Below are 16,596 nucleotides of genomic sequence, written 5' to 3'. Positions count from 1 at the left end.
TTTATGTCTTTACATATGAATCTAAGGCACATAAAGCCTTAGATTGTAAAACTTCTGCTCAGACATCTAGTTATACTCGTGTATATATACTGTTCTTTTTCAGAAAGAACAACCAGTCGTTGTATGACTATATGTCTAACATCAAAAGCTTTGAGATTTGAATACACCCTTGGAACCATTACCACAATCGAGAGAGTGAGCACATCACCACCCCCCACATTTTCTCTTGCTCTTTTGTGATCCCTCCTTTCTGCTCCTTGAAATCTCCTTCTTCCCTAGGAAATCACTGATTTGCTTTCTCTCACTAAATAGTAGTTTATTTTTTTAGAATTGTAAGTAATGGAATCATCTAGTGTGTGCTGTGTTAGTCGCTCCTCTTTCAGTCAATGAGATTATTTTGCAGTGCACCAGTGCTGTTGCTTGTATTGGTAGTTCTGTTATTTTTACTCCTAATGAGCTTTCTGTTGTACAGAGGATTTGTTTATCCTTTTACTCATTGATTAACTTTCAGGTTGTTGCCAGTTTGGGGCTATTACAAATAAAGCTGTTATGAACATTTACATACAATATGGGTATATTAGATACATGCTTTCTCTAGGCAAATGCCTGTGAGTGAAATAGGTAAATCATAGAGGCATATATCTAACTTTTTAAGGAATGTGCCAAATTACTTTCAAAGGTAGTTGTACTATACTATATTGCCATCAGCAGTGTGAGAGAATTCCATTTCCTTTACATCCTTGCCAATTCTCAATATGACCAATCTTTCAAATTATAGCCATTGTAGTAAGCATATAGTGGAATCTTATTGGAGTTTTATTTGAATTTCCTTAATAATTAATAATGTTGGATGTATTTCTATGTGCTTATTTTCCATTTATATATATTTTATTTTATTTTGGTACTGGGGATAGAATCCAGGGGTCCTTCACCACTGAGCTCCATTCCTAATACTTTTTTAAAAAATTATTTTTAATTGTTTATGGACACAATAACTTTATTTTATTTATTTATTTTTATGCGGTGCTGAAGATCGAACCTAGTGCCTCTCATGTGCCAGGCAAGTGCTCTATCACTTAGCCACAACTCTAGCTCCTGTTCCTAAAACTTTCAATTTTGGTATTTGAGACAGGGTCTTGCTAAGTTGCAGAGGGCCTTGCTAACTTGCTGAGGCTGACCTCCAACTTGCCATCCTCCTCCTTCAGCCTCCTGAGTCCCTGGGATTTTAGTGGTACAACATGGCACCTTAACAGCCATTCACATAACTCTGCTGAAGTGCATGTTCAAATGCTTTGCCCATTTTTAAAAAATTGAGTTGCTTGTTTTCTTGTTATTGACATATTGCCTGAGTTCTTTATATATTCTGGGTATAAGCTCTTTATCAGATATGTGATTGCAAACATTTTCTCCCAGTCTGTGGCTTTTCTTTTCATCCTCCTTAAAGTGTCTGCCAAAGTGCAGAAGTTTTTTAGTAAAGTCTAATTTACCAATTTGTTCTTTTATGGATCCTTCACCCTGTGTGTACCTAAGAAATCTTTAACACAAGGTTACAAAGATTTTTATTCTATGTTTTAATCTGCAGGTTTTATAATTTTAGACTTTACATTTAGGTTTATGATCCATTTTGAACTAATTTTTATTTATGGGGCAAAATATGGATTGAAGTGGTTTTGTTTGTTTGTTTGTTAATATGGTTAGCCAGTTGTTAAAACGCCATTTTTTTTCTTTAGCCACTTGAATTGCCTCCATTTTTTAAGGCCTTATTTAATTTCTTTCATCTTTTGTTAGAATTATTGCTTAAGTGTTTTGTGTTTACGCTATTATAAACATTTGTGCTACTATAAATGGTTTAGAATTAGAAATTCCAATTTCCATTTACTTATTGCTTGTATAAAGAAATGCAACTGATTTTTGTTGTGAGCCTATGTCTCACAGCCTACTAAGCTCTCATTGGTCTTTGTAGCTTTTTTGCATATCCCATAGCATATTCTACATAGATGCTTCTGTCACCTGCTTTAATTTTACATCTTCCTTTCTAATCTAGATGCCTTTTCATGTCTTGCCTTACTGGATTGGCTAGAGTCTCCAGTGCAATACTGAGTAGCGGGAAGAAACATGCTTTTCTTTCCTGACACTAGAGAGGAGGTGTCCATTCTTTCACAAAGTATGATGTTAACTGTAGATTTTTTTTCATGGATAACCTTTTCAGGTCGAGAAAGTTTTTTTCTATAATTAGGTTGCCGAGAGTTATAATATATCAGGAATAAATGTTGACTTGGTCAAATTCATTTTCTGCACTGAAATGATTATAAGGTTTTTCTTTTTTGCTTTGTTATTGTTGTAGAATATATTGATCAATTTTTAAATGCTAAGCCAACTTTCTTATATTCCTAGGATAAACCTCACTTGATCAGGATGAATTACCATATATTTGTTCATACATGTTATGGAGAACTTTGTGTGTGTGTGTGTTCTTTAATATTTGTAGGGTTTGTAGTAATACCACCTCTCCATTTATGTTCCCTCCATTTCAGCCTGACTAGACTTTATCAATTTCATTGATCTCAAAGAACCCAGTGTTTGGTCTCATTTGTTTTTCTGTTTTCTGTTTCATTCATTTCTGCTCTAATCTTTATTTCTTCATTCATTTCTGCTCTCATCTGTATTTCTTCCTTCTTTGTGGTTAGGTTGGGTTTAATTTCTTCTTTTTCTTTTTCTTTTTCTTCTTTAATTTCTTTTATTTAGCTAGAAACAGATTTCATTGACTTGAGAATTTTTTTCCTCCTACAGGCATTTATTACTATTAATTTCCTTCTAAATACTTCATAGCATCCCATAAATTTCGATATACTGTATTTTCATTTTGTTTTGGGGGTTTTTTTGTTGTTTGTTTTTGGTACTGGGACTTGAAACCAGGAACATTTTCTCTGAGCTGCATCCCCAGATTTTTTATTTTTTATTTTGAAACAGGGTCTCACTAAGTTTTTTAGGGCCACGCTAAGTTACCCTTGAACTTGCCGTCATTCTGCCTAAGCCTTTCGAGTTATTGGAATACAGGCCCACACCACTGCATCCAGCCATGTTTTTATTTTCATTCAGTTCAAAATATACTTCAATTTCTGTTTGGATTTCTTCTTTGGACTTTAGGTTATGTAGAAATATATTATTTGTTCTCCAAATATTGGAAGATTTATAGACAATATTTCTAATTTAATTCCATTGTGATTAAGAAACATTTTTTTCATATGACTGAGATCCTTTTTATTTTATTGAAACTTACATTATGACCTGGAATAGGTATATCTTTGTAAATACTCTATTTGAAAAAATATGAATTCTACCCTTGATGAGTGGTGTATTCTATAAATATTAAGACAAGGAGGTTGATAGTGTTGTTAAAGTTATCTATAGCTTTGTTTATTTTCTCTCTACTGTTCAATCAACTATGGAGAGGGGAGTATTGAGATCTCTGACGGTAATTGTGATTTTGTCTATATTTTTATATTGGAGTGCTACCCCTTTGGGGCTTCATGTATTCATAACTCTGTTATTCAGTGTATAAACATTTGGAATTACTACGTCTGCTTCTTGAATTGACCCTTTAATATTTTAAAACGATCTTCTTTATCTCTGGTAATATTTTTTGCTCTGATATTAACATAGCCACTCCAGTTTCTTTTGGAAGCATTGTTTGGCATCTCTTTTTCCCATCTTTTTACTTTTAACCCATTTGTGTCTTTATATTTAAAAGGCACTTGTTGTAAGCCACATGGACATGGCTCTGTATTTTCTATTCAATCAAACACTCTCTACATTTTAATTGGATGCTTAGACCACTTTCATTTAGTACAAGTACTGACATGGTTAGGTTTGAACCTGTCATCTCGCTATTTGTTGTCCACTTCTTCAGTCTGTACTTTGCTCCTTTTTTCATCTTTTTCTGTCTTCTGAAGGGTTAAGTTTACATTATTCTATTTTATTACCTTTGTTGGTTTATAACTAACTTTATTTTGGTAGTTGCTTGAGATTTTATGGTATACACTTGAACCTGCACATTCTATTCTCAAATGTTACCCCACTTCGTGTACACTGTGACCTTATAGTAGTATATGTCATTTCTCCCCTTCATCTTTTGTTGTCCTATGTTTTATTTATGCATATGTTATAAGCCTACAATACCTGTTTTTTCTTTAAACAGCAATTATATTTGAAAAAGGTTTAAATAATAAGAAAAAGATCTATACTTACCTCTATGGTTATTCTTCCTGATTCTCATCATTCCTTTGTGTAGATACATCATATTTATGTCCGATATTTTTCTTCTGCCTTTAACATTTCTTGTAATACAGAGCTGCCTGTGATTAATTCTTTCCAGCTGTGTGTGTGTGTGTGTGTGTGTGTGTGTGTGTCCAAAACACCTACTTCACCTTTCTTTAACGTGTTTTCACTAGCTAATTCTTGATGGACAGTTCTTGATGGACAGATGATTGTCTTTTATTCCTTTCGGTGGCTTACTTGTGCCATGTCATTGACTTGCATATTCCTCACAGGACACAGACTGAATAGCTCAGTGGTAGAGTGTTTGCCTGACATGCACAAGGCCCTAGTTTCGATCCCTGGTGCTGCAAAAAGGGAAAGAAAAGAAAGAAAAAAAAATCTTGCATCCCACTACTTGACTTTTGGAAGATATTCAAGAGTGCTATGATAAATATTTTAATGACATTGTCTGCTAATTTTGACATCTGTGTCAGTTTTAGACTGTGTTCAATTGGTTTGTCTCCTCATTATGGTTTTATTATTTCTTTTTTCTTTCTTTTTTTTTTTTTTGAACTGGAAATTGACCCCAGGGGTGCTTTATCACCGAGCTATATCCCTAGCCCTTTTTATCCCTTATTTTTTTATTTTGAGATATGGGCTTGCTCAGTTGCCTAGGCGGATCTTAATCTTGTGATCCTCCTGCCTCAGCCTCCCAAACAGCTGGGTTACAGTCGTGCACCTCCATGCCTATGTTGGTTTTATTATTTAGTTCTTTGCGTGTCTGGAAATCTTTGAGTATATACCAGGCATTTTGAATTTTACCTTTTTGGGATCCAAATGTTTTTGAATTCTATATTTTTTGAGTTTTGTCTGGGATATAGTTAAGTTACTTTGACATAGTCTGGCATTTTGGGGTCTTCTAAGATGTGTTAGGCAGAATCAGAGCAGCACTAATCTAGGGCTAATTTTTTCTTACTACTGAGACAAGACCCTTCTGAGGACTCTGTTACTGCCTGTAAATTATGAGCTTTTCTAATCTGGTTGGTAAAAACAGGCACTTTCTGGCCCTGTGTGAGCACTGGACAAGTCCCCTCCAACCCTCTCAGATGATTCTTTTCCCAACCTCAATAAGCTTTCCTCACACTCATGCTCTCATTGGTACTCGGCAAAAGACTGCGGGGTCCCCTCCCCAGATCTCCATGGTTCTCTCTCTGTGTGGCTCTCTCCTATCAGTACTCTGTCCCGGGAACTCTAATTGCCTTGGTTTCCTCACTCTCTGTTCCATCTCCTTACCTCAGAGTCCACCTGATTCCACCTCAGTTCACCACTCTCTGCTGTGACCTGGAAACTCTTTCAGGCAGTAGGCCGGGTGATAGTAGTGCTTATTTCATTTGTTGCTTCTCTCCCAAGGATCAGTACCCTTTGCTGCTGATGTTCAGTGTCTTAAAAACTATTGTTTATATATCCTGTTTAGTTTTTTGTTTGTTTGGGTTTTTTGGTTTGTTTTGTTTTTTATTGCTTTAGGTAAAAGATAAATGAGGTCTTTGTCTCCATTCTTTGCTGAAAGTAGAAGTTTTTAGAAGGTATTTTAAGTGGGCTTTGTATATAGGCAGTCTGCACATTCCTAATACAAGTGTTATGTATTATAGTCTCGAGTGTCTTCTGTGTGCCAGGTACGTTACCAGGTGCAACCACACACTATTCATTCATGCAGCACATTTACTGAGCAGTAACCACAAGCCAGGGATGCTTCTGGCCATCACTGTACAAAAGATATTTTTTTAAATCTCTATCCCTATGGTGTTTATATTCTAGTGGGTAAAGAGGGAAAGACCAAATTTTGTGATTGAGTTATGTGGCACAATAAATGTAAACTCTGTCCCCAATTCCTCTCCTCCTCCCATTCTCTTTTTAAAACTCAGTCTAATCAGGCGTTTGTCCTCACTGTTCTACCAAAAATGCTCCTGTCTGGATTGGGGTTGGGGCTGCAGCTCAGCAGTAGCACACTTGCCTGGCATGTGTGAGGCACTGGGTTTGATTCGCAGCACCACATACAAATAAAATAAAATACAGGTCTATCAACAACTAAAAAAATATTGTTAAAAAATGCTCTTGTCAAACTTACCAACAATCTATATAGAGCTAGATCCAAGTCAGTTCTAAAGGTCCTCTTTAATCCAACCTGACCCTCTAGAGAAAAATAAAGAGCAAAAGAGGACGTTTCTAGTGCTATGATGAAAAGAAATGTTATTAAAAGAAATTTATGCTGAATTTGTAGATAGGCTTATTCAAACAGCTACCAGAGTTTTTGGGAATACAGAACAAGCAATGCCATTACTAAAACACCTGGCTTATGAGCAAGCGAATCATTGGTGCAGAGATATCATTAGACCATGGAAACATGAAGATTTAAACACATATATTAAATTATGTAGAGACATTAATGAACAAGAGCAAGTCGTGGCAGCTGCAGTAAAACAGGCTTTAGATGCCAGAGACATTAATGAACAAGGGCAAATTGTGGCAGCTGCAGTAAAACAGGCTTTAGATGCCAGGCCAAGAACATGCTACAATTGTGAACAAACAGGACATTTTAAAAGGAATTGCCCCATTGGAGGAGGGTTTAACAAAACTAGGTATCAAAGGAGTAGAATACCAGGTATTTGCCCACTATGCCGTAGAGGGAGACATTGGGCTAATGAATGCCGTTCTCAAACCACCATAGAGGGTACTCCATTATCAAAAAACGAACAAGGACCAGGTGTTTATCCACGATATCGTGGAGAAAGGCATCGGGCTCCATTGCCAAAAAATGGACAGGGGGGCCCAATGCTCCGGGGCCCAAAACCACAAATATACGGAGCACTGGAGGAACCCAGCAACCCCATCAGGGTAGTGCCCACGACACATTGTCCATCAGATCCCTCATCAGACAAACCAGAGGGAGCGCAGGGTTGGACATCTGCGCCTCCGCCAGAGCAGTACTAACTCCAGAGATGGGAGTTCAAATCATTCCCACAGGGGTGAAAGGACCTCTTCCCAAAGGAACAGTAGGCTTATTATTGGGACGCAGCTCTTCTACTCTAAAAGGACTTATGATAAGTCCTGGGGTAATTGATCCTGATTATGAAGGTGAAATAAAAATTATAGCCAGTTCTCCAAAGGGTATATCAGTAATTTCACCAGGAGATAGAATAGCACAGTTACTAATAATACCCAGCCTACATGATAAATTTTCCAGTCGTACTGTAGAAAGAGGTTCCAAGGGATTAGGCTCCACAGGTGTAGATTGGGCTATGCTTTCTTTAAATTTAGATTCTCGCCCCATGCTAAAACTAAGTATTCAAGGACATGAATTTAATGGGCTACTGGATACAGGTGCAGACCTTAGCATCATCTCTCGTCAAGAATGGCCAAAACATTGGCCATTACAACAAGCCACTCAAACGCTTCGAGGCCTAGGAGTGGCAACTAATCCCCATAGAAGTGCAATGGTATTAGATTGGAAGGATCCTGAAGGATGTGAAGGAACTATACAGCCATATGTATTGGATCATCTTCCCTTAAATTTATGGGGACGAGATGTCCTAGATCAATTAGGTTTGACATTAACAAATAACATCAACCAAAATGCACCCACTATTATGACTAGACAAGGTTTTAGGAAAGGAAAAAGATTAGAAAAACAAGAACAAGGTATAGCAGCACCAATACAAATAGATCAAGGAACAGACAGACATGGGTTGGATTTTCAGAAAGGGCCACTGAGACAATAAAAATTACTTGGAAATCAGAAAGACCAGTATGGGTTCCTCAGTGGCCCCTGACTAAAGAAAAGATACAAGCAGCCCATGACCTGGTCAAACAACAATTAGCAGAAGGACATATACAACCTTCTGTATCTCCCCATAATACTCCCATTTTTGTCATCAAAAAGAAATCTGGTAAATGGAGATTATTGCAAGATTTAAGAGCCATTAATAATGAGATGGTTATTATGGGACCTGCTCAATCAGGGATTCCTCAGTTGTCTGCTTTGCCAAAAACCTGGTATGTTTTAGTTATAGATATTAAAGATTGTTTTTTTTTTAAATTCCAATTCATCCTGAGGATAGTCCACGTTTTGCATTTACTATCCCTGCACTGAATCATGAAGGTCCTGATCAGAGATATGAATGGAAAGTACCCCTTCAAGGGATGGCTAACAGCCCAACTATGTGTCAAATTTATGTTAACAAAGTAATCCAGCCACTTAGAAATCAAAATCCTGAACTACAAATATTTCACTATATGGATGATGTATTATTAGCACACAAAGATAAAAACACATTGCTAGAATGTTATGCCACACTTACAAACTTATTAAAAAATTATAATCTAGAGATAGCAATAGATAAAGTACAATTAAATTTTCCAAATAATTATTTAGGAGTTCTATTATCCTCAACCATGGTCCGTCCACCAAAAATTCAAATACGAGTAGATCAACTCAAATCACTTAATGACTTTCAAAAGTTATTAGGAGACGTAAATTGGATAAGGCCTTATTTAGGTATACCAACAGGAGAGTTGGGACCTTTATTTGATATCCTAAAAGGTCCATCAGATCCAAATTCACCCCGAATGTTAACGCCTGAAGCAAGAAAGGCATTAAAAATCATTGAAACATATATGGAAAATATGCATTTGGATAGAATTGATATAAGTTTGCCTTTATTATTTATTGTACTACCAACAAAAAATATTCCTACAGGAGTATTTTGGCAAGAAGGTCCATTATTATGGATACATTTATCTTATTCTCCTAACACTATTCTTACTAGGTATCCTGAGGCTGTAGGACAATTAATACTCAAAGGAATAAAAGCAGCAAAGGGAGTGTTTGGAATTTCTCCCAATAAAATTATTACTCCATATACTATGAATCAAATTGATGAGTTAGCTAATGAGTTAAATACTTGGGCAATAATCATGTGCAAATCTAATGTTTCATTTGATAACCACTTACCATCTAATCCTTTATTGTCTTTTTGGTCATTGCATCCTGTAATTTTTCCAAAAATGACAAGAAAAACACCTATCATGAATGCTCCAAATATATTCACTGATGGGTCAAATAATGGTACAGCAGCAGTAGTTACCCCTGATCAAACTTTTACATTTTTAGTACCCAAACAATCAGCTCAAAAGGTAGAGCTTAATGCAGTTTTACAAGCTTTTGTGATGTTTAAAGATTCTGTATTTAATTTATTTTCTGATAGTCAGTATGTAGTTAATGCTATAGTAACTCTTGAAGATGCTGGTAGGATTTCCCCTTCTTCTACTGTTTTCTCTTTGCTTTCCACTATACAAAGTCTAATCTGGGACAGAAAAGATCCATTCTTTATAGGACATATCAGGGCACATACAGGATTGCCTGGAGCCCTTAGTTTGGGCAATGATTTAGCAGATAAAACTACACATGACATACGTATTTTCTCTACACTAGAAGAAGCTATAAATTTTCATAAAAAGTTCCATGTCAATGCTAATACTTTACAAAAGCGTTTTAAAATAACTAAGGAAAAAAAAATAAGGAAAAAAAATAACTAAGGAACAAGCTAGACAAATAATAAAACAATGTCAAAATTGTGTGACCTTTTTACCACAAGTTAATCTTGGAGTCAATCCTAGAGGATTGATACCTAACCATATTTGGCAGATGGACGTCACACACTTGCCAGAATTTGGAAAATTAAAATATTTGCATGTTACAGTTGATACTTCTTCTGGATTTTTGATGGGCTCCCTTCATGCCGGAGAAAAAACTAAAGATGTTATAGCTCATTGCTTACAAAATTTTGCCACTGTGGGTGTTCCAAAACAGTTAAAAACAGATAATGCCCCTGGTTATACTTCTACCTCTTTTAAACAATTTTGCTCAACATTTGGCATTACTCATATAACAGGAATCCCATACAATCCACAGGGACAAGGCATAGTTGAAAGAGCTCATCAAACTATTAAAATGTACTTATTAAAGCAAAAAGAAGGAATTGGGAAGGGGTATATATTCCCCAAAGATAAACTTAAAATAACCCTTTTTACTCTAAACTTTTTAAATTTGGATTCATCAGGACTTAGTGCTGTGGAAAGGCATATGTGTCCAAAAAATGTACATAAGCCCAAGGTACTTTGGAAGGATATTCTAACAGGACAATGGAAAGGTCCTGACCCAGTAATTGTCTGGAGTCAGGGGTCTGTTTATGTGTTTCCACAGGGAGAACAGCAGCCGATTTGGATTCCAGAAAGATTAACTAAAGCGATTTCTACAGACCAAAAAGAAGATGATTTGGCTCAAATCCATAACAACTGATATCCAAAACTCCAGTTTGGCTATTCTTACATCTGCAACAGAACCAGGATGCTTTTTTCAATATCTATTTTATTATTGCCCTTTGCCATATCATGAAGTTCTATTTTGTTTTTTGAGCTCATACAGACCTAGGTTAATGTTTTGCTGATCAGTTCTATTTTTTGACTATAGAGTTTTTAAACATTGCAATGGAGATTTCACCTATAAAAAGTTATAAGGCCTTTACTATAATGTTATGTGTTGTATGTATTATATTATGTGTGCACACTTGTGTTTTGTGTTATATGTTTGAATGTTCGTATGTCCATATATCATATATGATGAGCGCTCATGATAAAATGGATCCAAATATTTTTTTTTCACGTGATTTATATGGTTTAATTTAAATTGGGTAAACAACTGTTGAGGATTGTTTTAATATGTAAACAAAAAAGAAGGTTAACAGATCTGTTTGTTTACTTTCACCTTTCCTTTTCATTATATTTAATAATTCTCTTAAAGATAATGTAAATTGTTAAGAAAATTGTTTTCTTTTAGTGCCTTCTGTAATGTTACATAATTTTTTCTTTAGCCATTATTGCCAGAATTCCTATCTTCATCCCAGTGCTGGTGAAGTCAAAGATAAAACCAATCTACAGCTTCTACAATAGCCATCACTGAACTGCTTGCAGAACTTGCCTGGACACATTGTGAGCTCACCTGTATGCATTGTGAACTATCTGTTGGTGCAGCGACTTGTGGTAGTGTTGGGGTATTTTTGCTGATGATGTCATTGGTGGTACAATTTTTCCAAAAGGAGCCATCAATTGGCTTGGTGTATCTTCCTCCCTTCTGCTTGTCATGATCATCCAGCTAAAATTTGGGGGCCAACAGAGGTGAGGCAAAGAACCTCACCCCCCCCCCGCTGGTACAAAGACCTCTCCACAGGTGTGGCTGTATACTGGACCTGTAGTCAGTGACGGGTAAGATCCAATTGCAATGGTACCAACCTAAGGACCATATGTACTATTGGACAACCTAAGGCAGGCACGGTCCCTAAGCCAAATGCTTGTTGTTTAAACAGAGAGGGGGAGATGTTGAGAGCCACAGCCGAAGGGGCCCCAGCAAACTTCCAGCTGCCGGCTGATGATTGGCTCACAGCGGCCCCAGCAACATCTAGCTGATTGGCTCCTCTGCGGTGATGCTCATTGGGCTGTTTCCCTGCCCTTTCAGACCACGGAGCTGCTCATTGGGGGACTTTTTTGGCTCCGCCCACGTGACCCAGCCAATCGGCCTCAAGAGCAGGAGGATTGTGGGAGGTGGAGAGAAGCTTGTGTGGGAGAGAGAGGCTTGTGGAAAGCCAGTGGTGGCAGTTGAGGCTCTGAGGGTTTTTCCTGAGAGGCTGTTTTGTTTGGCGTGTGTGGTTCTAAAAATAAAGTTAGTTTCTTTTGACAAGTGGCTCCTGATTGTGCCCAGCCAGACTGCGGCAGTTTGTGGTCTTAAAGAGGATGGTCAGGGAGGCCATCCTAAGAAAGTGAGACATTCCAACCAAGGCTTGAAGGATCCACATCATGTACAACCACAAGAGTGGGATCCTAATGGAATAAGTTATACATTGTATGTATAATTTGCCAAAATACATTCTACTGTCATGTATAATTAAAAAGAACAAACAAGCAAACAAAAAAAGACTTCAATTGAAAAAGGTGAAGGAGTGAGCCACATAGACAGCCAGAAGAAGGGTATTTAGGCAGAACAGGCAGCCAGTTCAGTGATCCTAGGACAGAAGCAACCTGGTGTATTCAAGATCCATAAGGAAGCCAGCGTCACTAGAGCAAAGAGAACAAGGGAGAGAGTAATAAAAGATGAGGTCAGAGTTGTAACCAGGCCTGATTGTATAGAGTCTTACAGATTGTTGTAAAGACTTGAGCTTTTACTCTGAGTAAAGAGAGGAACCACTGCAGAGAAGTAGACAAAACTCCTGATCTATTTTAAAAGAATCCCTTCAACTGCTCTCTTGTGTAGAGCGTGTATGGGGATAGGTGGAAGCAGACAAACTGGGAGACTCTGCAATAATCCAGATGAGAGACGGTGGTAATTTAGACCAAGTGTGAGCAGTGGAGACAGAAGTGGTTGGATTTTGACGTATTTCAAACATAGAACCAACTGCATTTCTAGCATATTTAATGCAGGATATAAATTAAAGAGTTAGGAATATATTCAAGGCTTTTGGCTTGAGCAACTGGAAAGGCAGAATTACCATTAATGATATTTTTCAGGAATTCCAATTTGGACATGTAAGTTTGGATGTCTACTAGAGATCCAAGTGGGAGTATTAAAACAGAGAGTTGGATACATGGATCAGAGCTCATGATAGAGGTTCAGGTTGGGGGTGAGGTAGGATCTATAAAACTGACCTGGATTTAGCACTGTATAGATTGCTGGTAACTTTGACAGGAACACTTCTGGTAGAACAGTAAGGACAAATGCCTGATTGGACTGAGTTTTAAAAGAGAATGGGAGGAGGAGAGGAATTGGGAACAGAGCTTACAACAATTTTCCAAGGAGTTTGGCTACAAAGAAGGAATAGAGAAATAGAATGATAACTGGGGAGGAAGGTAGTGCTGAGAGGATATTTCACTGGGCTGATGGTGCACGCCTGTAATCCCAGGGGTAGAATGCACCAGGGGTGCAATCCCCAGTACCCCCACCCCACTACCAAAAAAAGAGAGAGAGCAAGAGAGAAAGTGGCTGTAAATAGGAGTATGATCGTGGGCAGGAAGGCAGAACAGGTAGGTGCAGACACTGGTAGGAGCACTGTGTGGTGGTAGAAGTTTAGGGAAGTTCTCATCTGATTGCTGCAATTTTGACAGTGAAGTAGGAAGCAAGGTCACCAGCTGAGAGTGAGGACGAGGGAAGTCCTGTTAGAATGTACCAAAAAATGACCTCATAGAGTGGAAGAAAAAAACGAACAAAGAAAATGAAAGTATAACTGGCAGACATCATTAAGAGTTCACTCGAGGTTCACAGCCTTGGATTTAAAGTGAAGCCAGTCAGGGTGCTGTGTGCTGCTTGCAGCCACACTCAGGTGCACAGGCGCAGTCATGGCTCAGGTGGAGAGCTGGAGTTAAGAATGAGCAAGTAGGAGGGGGATGAGGGAATTGAGGGTGTACACAAGGGAATAATTTAAAAGGAATTCAAACTGGGCAAGAAAGGAAGATAAACATTGGGGAAGACGTGTGAGATTGAGGAATGGTTGGATCAAAGAACCTTCTAGAAGGAGTGAGCTGGGAAAGATAGAAGGGGATGGTCTGGGAGTGGGTGAAGGTTGCAATTGGTAAAAATAGGGTCTAGGGCAGGTCTGCTCAATAAGTAGGTTGTGAATGGGTGCCAGGCTGAGCTTCGTGTTACTGATCTGCACTGAGATATATGAAGAAATTCAAAGTAAACATTTAGAAACACCCCTGCAACATCCAAGCATGTGATCAGTGGACTTCTATTTAGAATGTCTTTGTTTTTTAAACTTCATTTGCCTATTAATTTGTTATTGAATTTTTAATTTTTACACCAGGGATTGAACTCAGGGGCACTTAACCACTGAGCCACACCCCCAGTCCCTTTTTGTATTTTTTATTTAGAGACAGGGTCTTGCTGAGTTGCTTAGGGCCTTGCTGCATTGCCAAGGCTGGCTTTGAACTCGGGATTCTCCTGCCTCAGCCTCCTGAGCCACTGGGATTATAGGCATGTGACACCAAACCCAGCTATTATCAAATTTTTACAAGAGCCTTTGTCTACAACAAATTGAATGCAAGCTAACAAATAACTGGTCATTTCAGCTGATCACTGCTGTCCTATGCATGGCTATGCATATAAGTACCTCTGCATTGGCAGAGAGGAGTCAGAAGGACCAGCTCCTTATATAATGAAGTCATTGTCATCTTTGGCCTTCCAAGACAGAAGGCCGCCTACTGCACCACTCTAGTGGGCACTGCTCTCACTTTATGATACATGAACACTACAGCTCCAATATAGTATGAATGTGCTCTTTGAGAATTCAAGGAATGGCTGTTGTTATCTTTGTGTTACAGATCACAAAATAAACTCAGAGAGGTTAAGTAGTTTTCCAAACTCATGCAGCTATTAAGGGTAGAAACCAAGATTTGAACCTACATGTGTCTGTTAGGGCAAAGCTGAATTTTGACCACAGCACCCATCCCTATGTCCCATGTTTCTGGTTATATGGACAGCATAGTCATAAACCTTGTGAGAACTGGGGAAACGCCTTTTGGGAATGTGTAGTAACCCATCTGACCATGCCAGACTTTTCAGTTTCTTTTAGAGACACAGCTTGTCACAGCTGCTATGGTGACCCATAGCCAATCACTGCCTAGACCCTGTCTCTCCAGTTGGTTGGATCAGGAGGCTGACCCTCTCAGGAGCCAATGTCTGATATCACTCAGGCTTTTCCTGCCCTTTCTGTTCTTGTTCTTTAATAAAGTATATTACAAATATCTTCTAAATAGTCATTGATGGATTGGTGAAATCGGAGTGATTTTAATTCTTATCTCATTTTCTCAAAATGTGGATGATGGATACATTGTTCTTGTGATCTGAGGAGGTCCACTATAGATCTTTATTTGTTCATATTGAGGCTTCAGAGACTCTCAGGTCTCTGACAAGGCTGAGCAGGTCACTGTCCCCTGGGCCTAAGTCCCAGGAGCATTGGAAGCCTCAGTATGTCCAGAAAAGGTGGTTTTGGTCCTTTGCCACCCTCCCTAGGTTCAGGGAGTTTCTGAGGAATCCAAATACAAAGTGAGCATTCATCTCTTAGGAGTCCTGGGTTCCTTCCTTTCTTGGCTCTCCAGCAGCATAGGCAAGTATACAACCACCAGAGTTTCTTTATTAAGCTCATCCTTGAGTCACAAGACCTATGAGCACTGAGGGAACCCACTTCTGGAGAGCCTTCTGTAGCTCTGGGTCTGTATGCCTATCCAGCATGTGGGACATGCATTGGGATCACGGGATAGTGTCTTTATTGCTGGCAAGCCTGCCTCTGTGAGAGCCAAGCACAGGGCCTGACACATGGTAAGTAGGTGCTCAGTAAGCACAGGGCCAATGGGTGAATGACACTCAGCCTGGGTAGATATTTTTGTGGTGATGTGTTTAATTTTTTCTATCTTAAGAAATTCACTAGCATTAATGTATATTAGCATATATGAAAAGAACTTTGTGACTAGAATAAGACTTATTTTTATACTTAAACACATGACTTTTCATCCAGTAAAAATGTAGAAAAAATAAAGACACCTCCAAATAAGCAAATATGACTGGATAGGATAGGATATAATCACTTAGTTCAACTCTAAGGAATCAAAATAGAAAACAGGAACAGAATTTTATGTAAAAAAATTAGTACTGCAAATCACAGTTCTAGTGTGGTGGAGAGAAAAATTATTAACATACTTTAATATGGTAAAATGCTAATCATCACAGTTATCAACTGAGAGTAATGTAAAGCTTTCAATTGGCTTTATAAGCATAACTAGAGTTTTCAAATGCATGTTATTAATTATTGTTATTAATGTGAGGTTTAAAACCTGGTCCTCTTTAGGAGACTGTCAGTGTGGGCGAATTTTAAAGTATGCTAAAAACCGAGAACTACCTAATGAAATTGGCTTTTTTTTTTGTTTTTTTTTTTCTTTTATCTTGCCCAATCGCTCATTTTGTCAATAAGAAATGCCACTGACGTGTCAGGCAGGTTAGATATATACTGTTTTAGATCATTTATTTTTACAAGACTGTATTCCAGTCAGATGGGGAATACTTTGATTTCAATATATACCTCATTGATGTTAAGGGTCTAGAATCATTCCAAATACCATTAGATAAATTTCTCCCTACCTCATCTACAAAAACTAGCAAATTCTTAACTATTAGATTTAAGTAGAGAATTCTTCCTCTTCTAGATTTGAAGACTAAATAAAATATAGAAGACAGTCACATCC

The 16,596-nt window shown here is 37.9% G+C and overlaps 1 protein-coding gene across 1 annotated transcript in view; it reads left to right on the top strand.

The window, feature by feature from the left end:
• Camkmt (calmodulin-lysine N-methyltransferase) overlaps window positions 1-16,596 on the top strand; it is a 413,208-nt gene that overhangs the window by 371,179 nt on the left and 25,433 nt on the right. The gene's annotated exons all lie outside the window — the stretch shown is intronic.

Source organism: Marmota monax, unplaced genomic scaffold, assembly GCF_021218885.2.
Source record: "Marmota monax isolate L192 unplaced genomic scaffold, Marmota_monax_Labrador192_F-V1.1 WCK01_AAM20220418_F8-fsc00015, whole genome shotgun sequence".
Taxonomy (NCBI): domain Eukaryota; kingdom Metazoa; phylum Chordata; class Mammalia; order Rodentia; family Sciuridae; genus Marmota; species Marmota monax.
The sequence above is the reverse complement of the archived record's forward strand: the minus strand, read 5'-3'. Positions and strand labels throughout refer to the sequence as shown.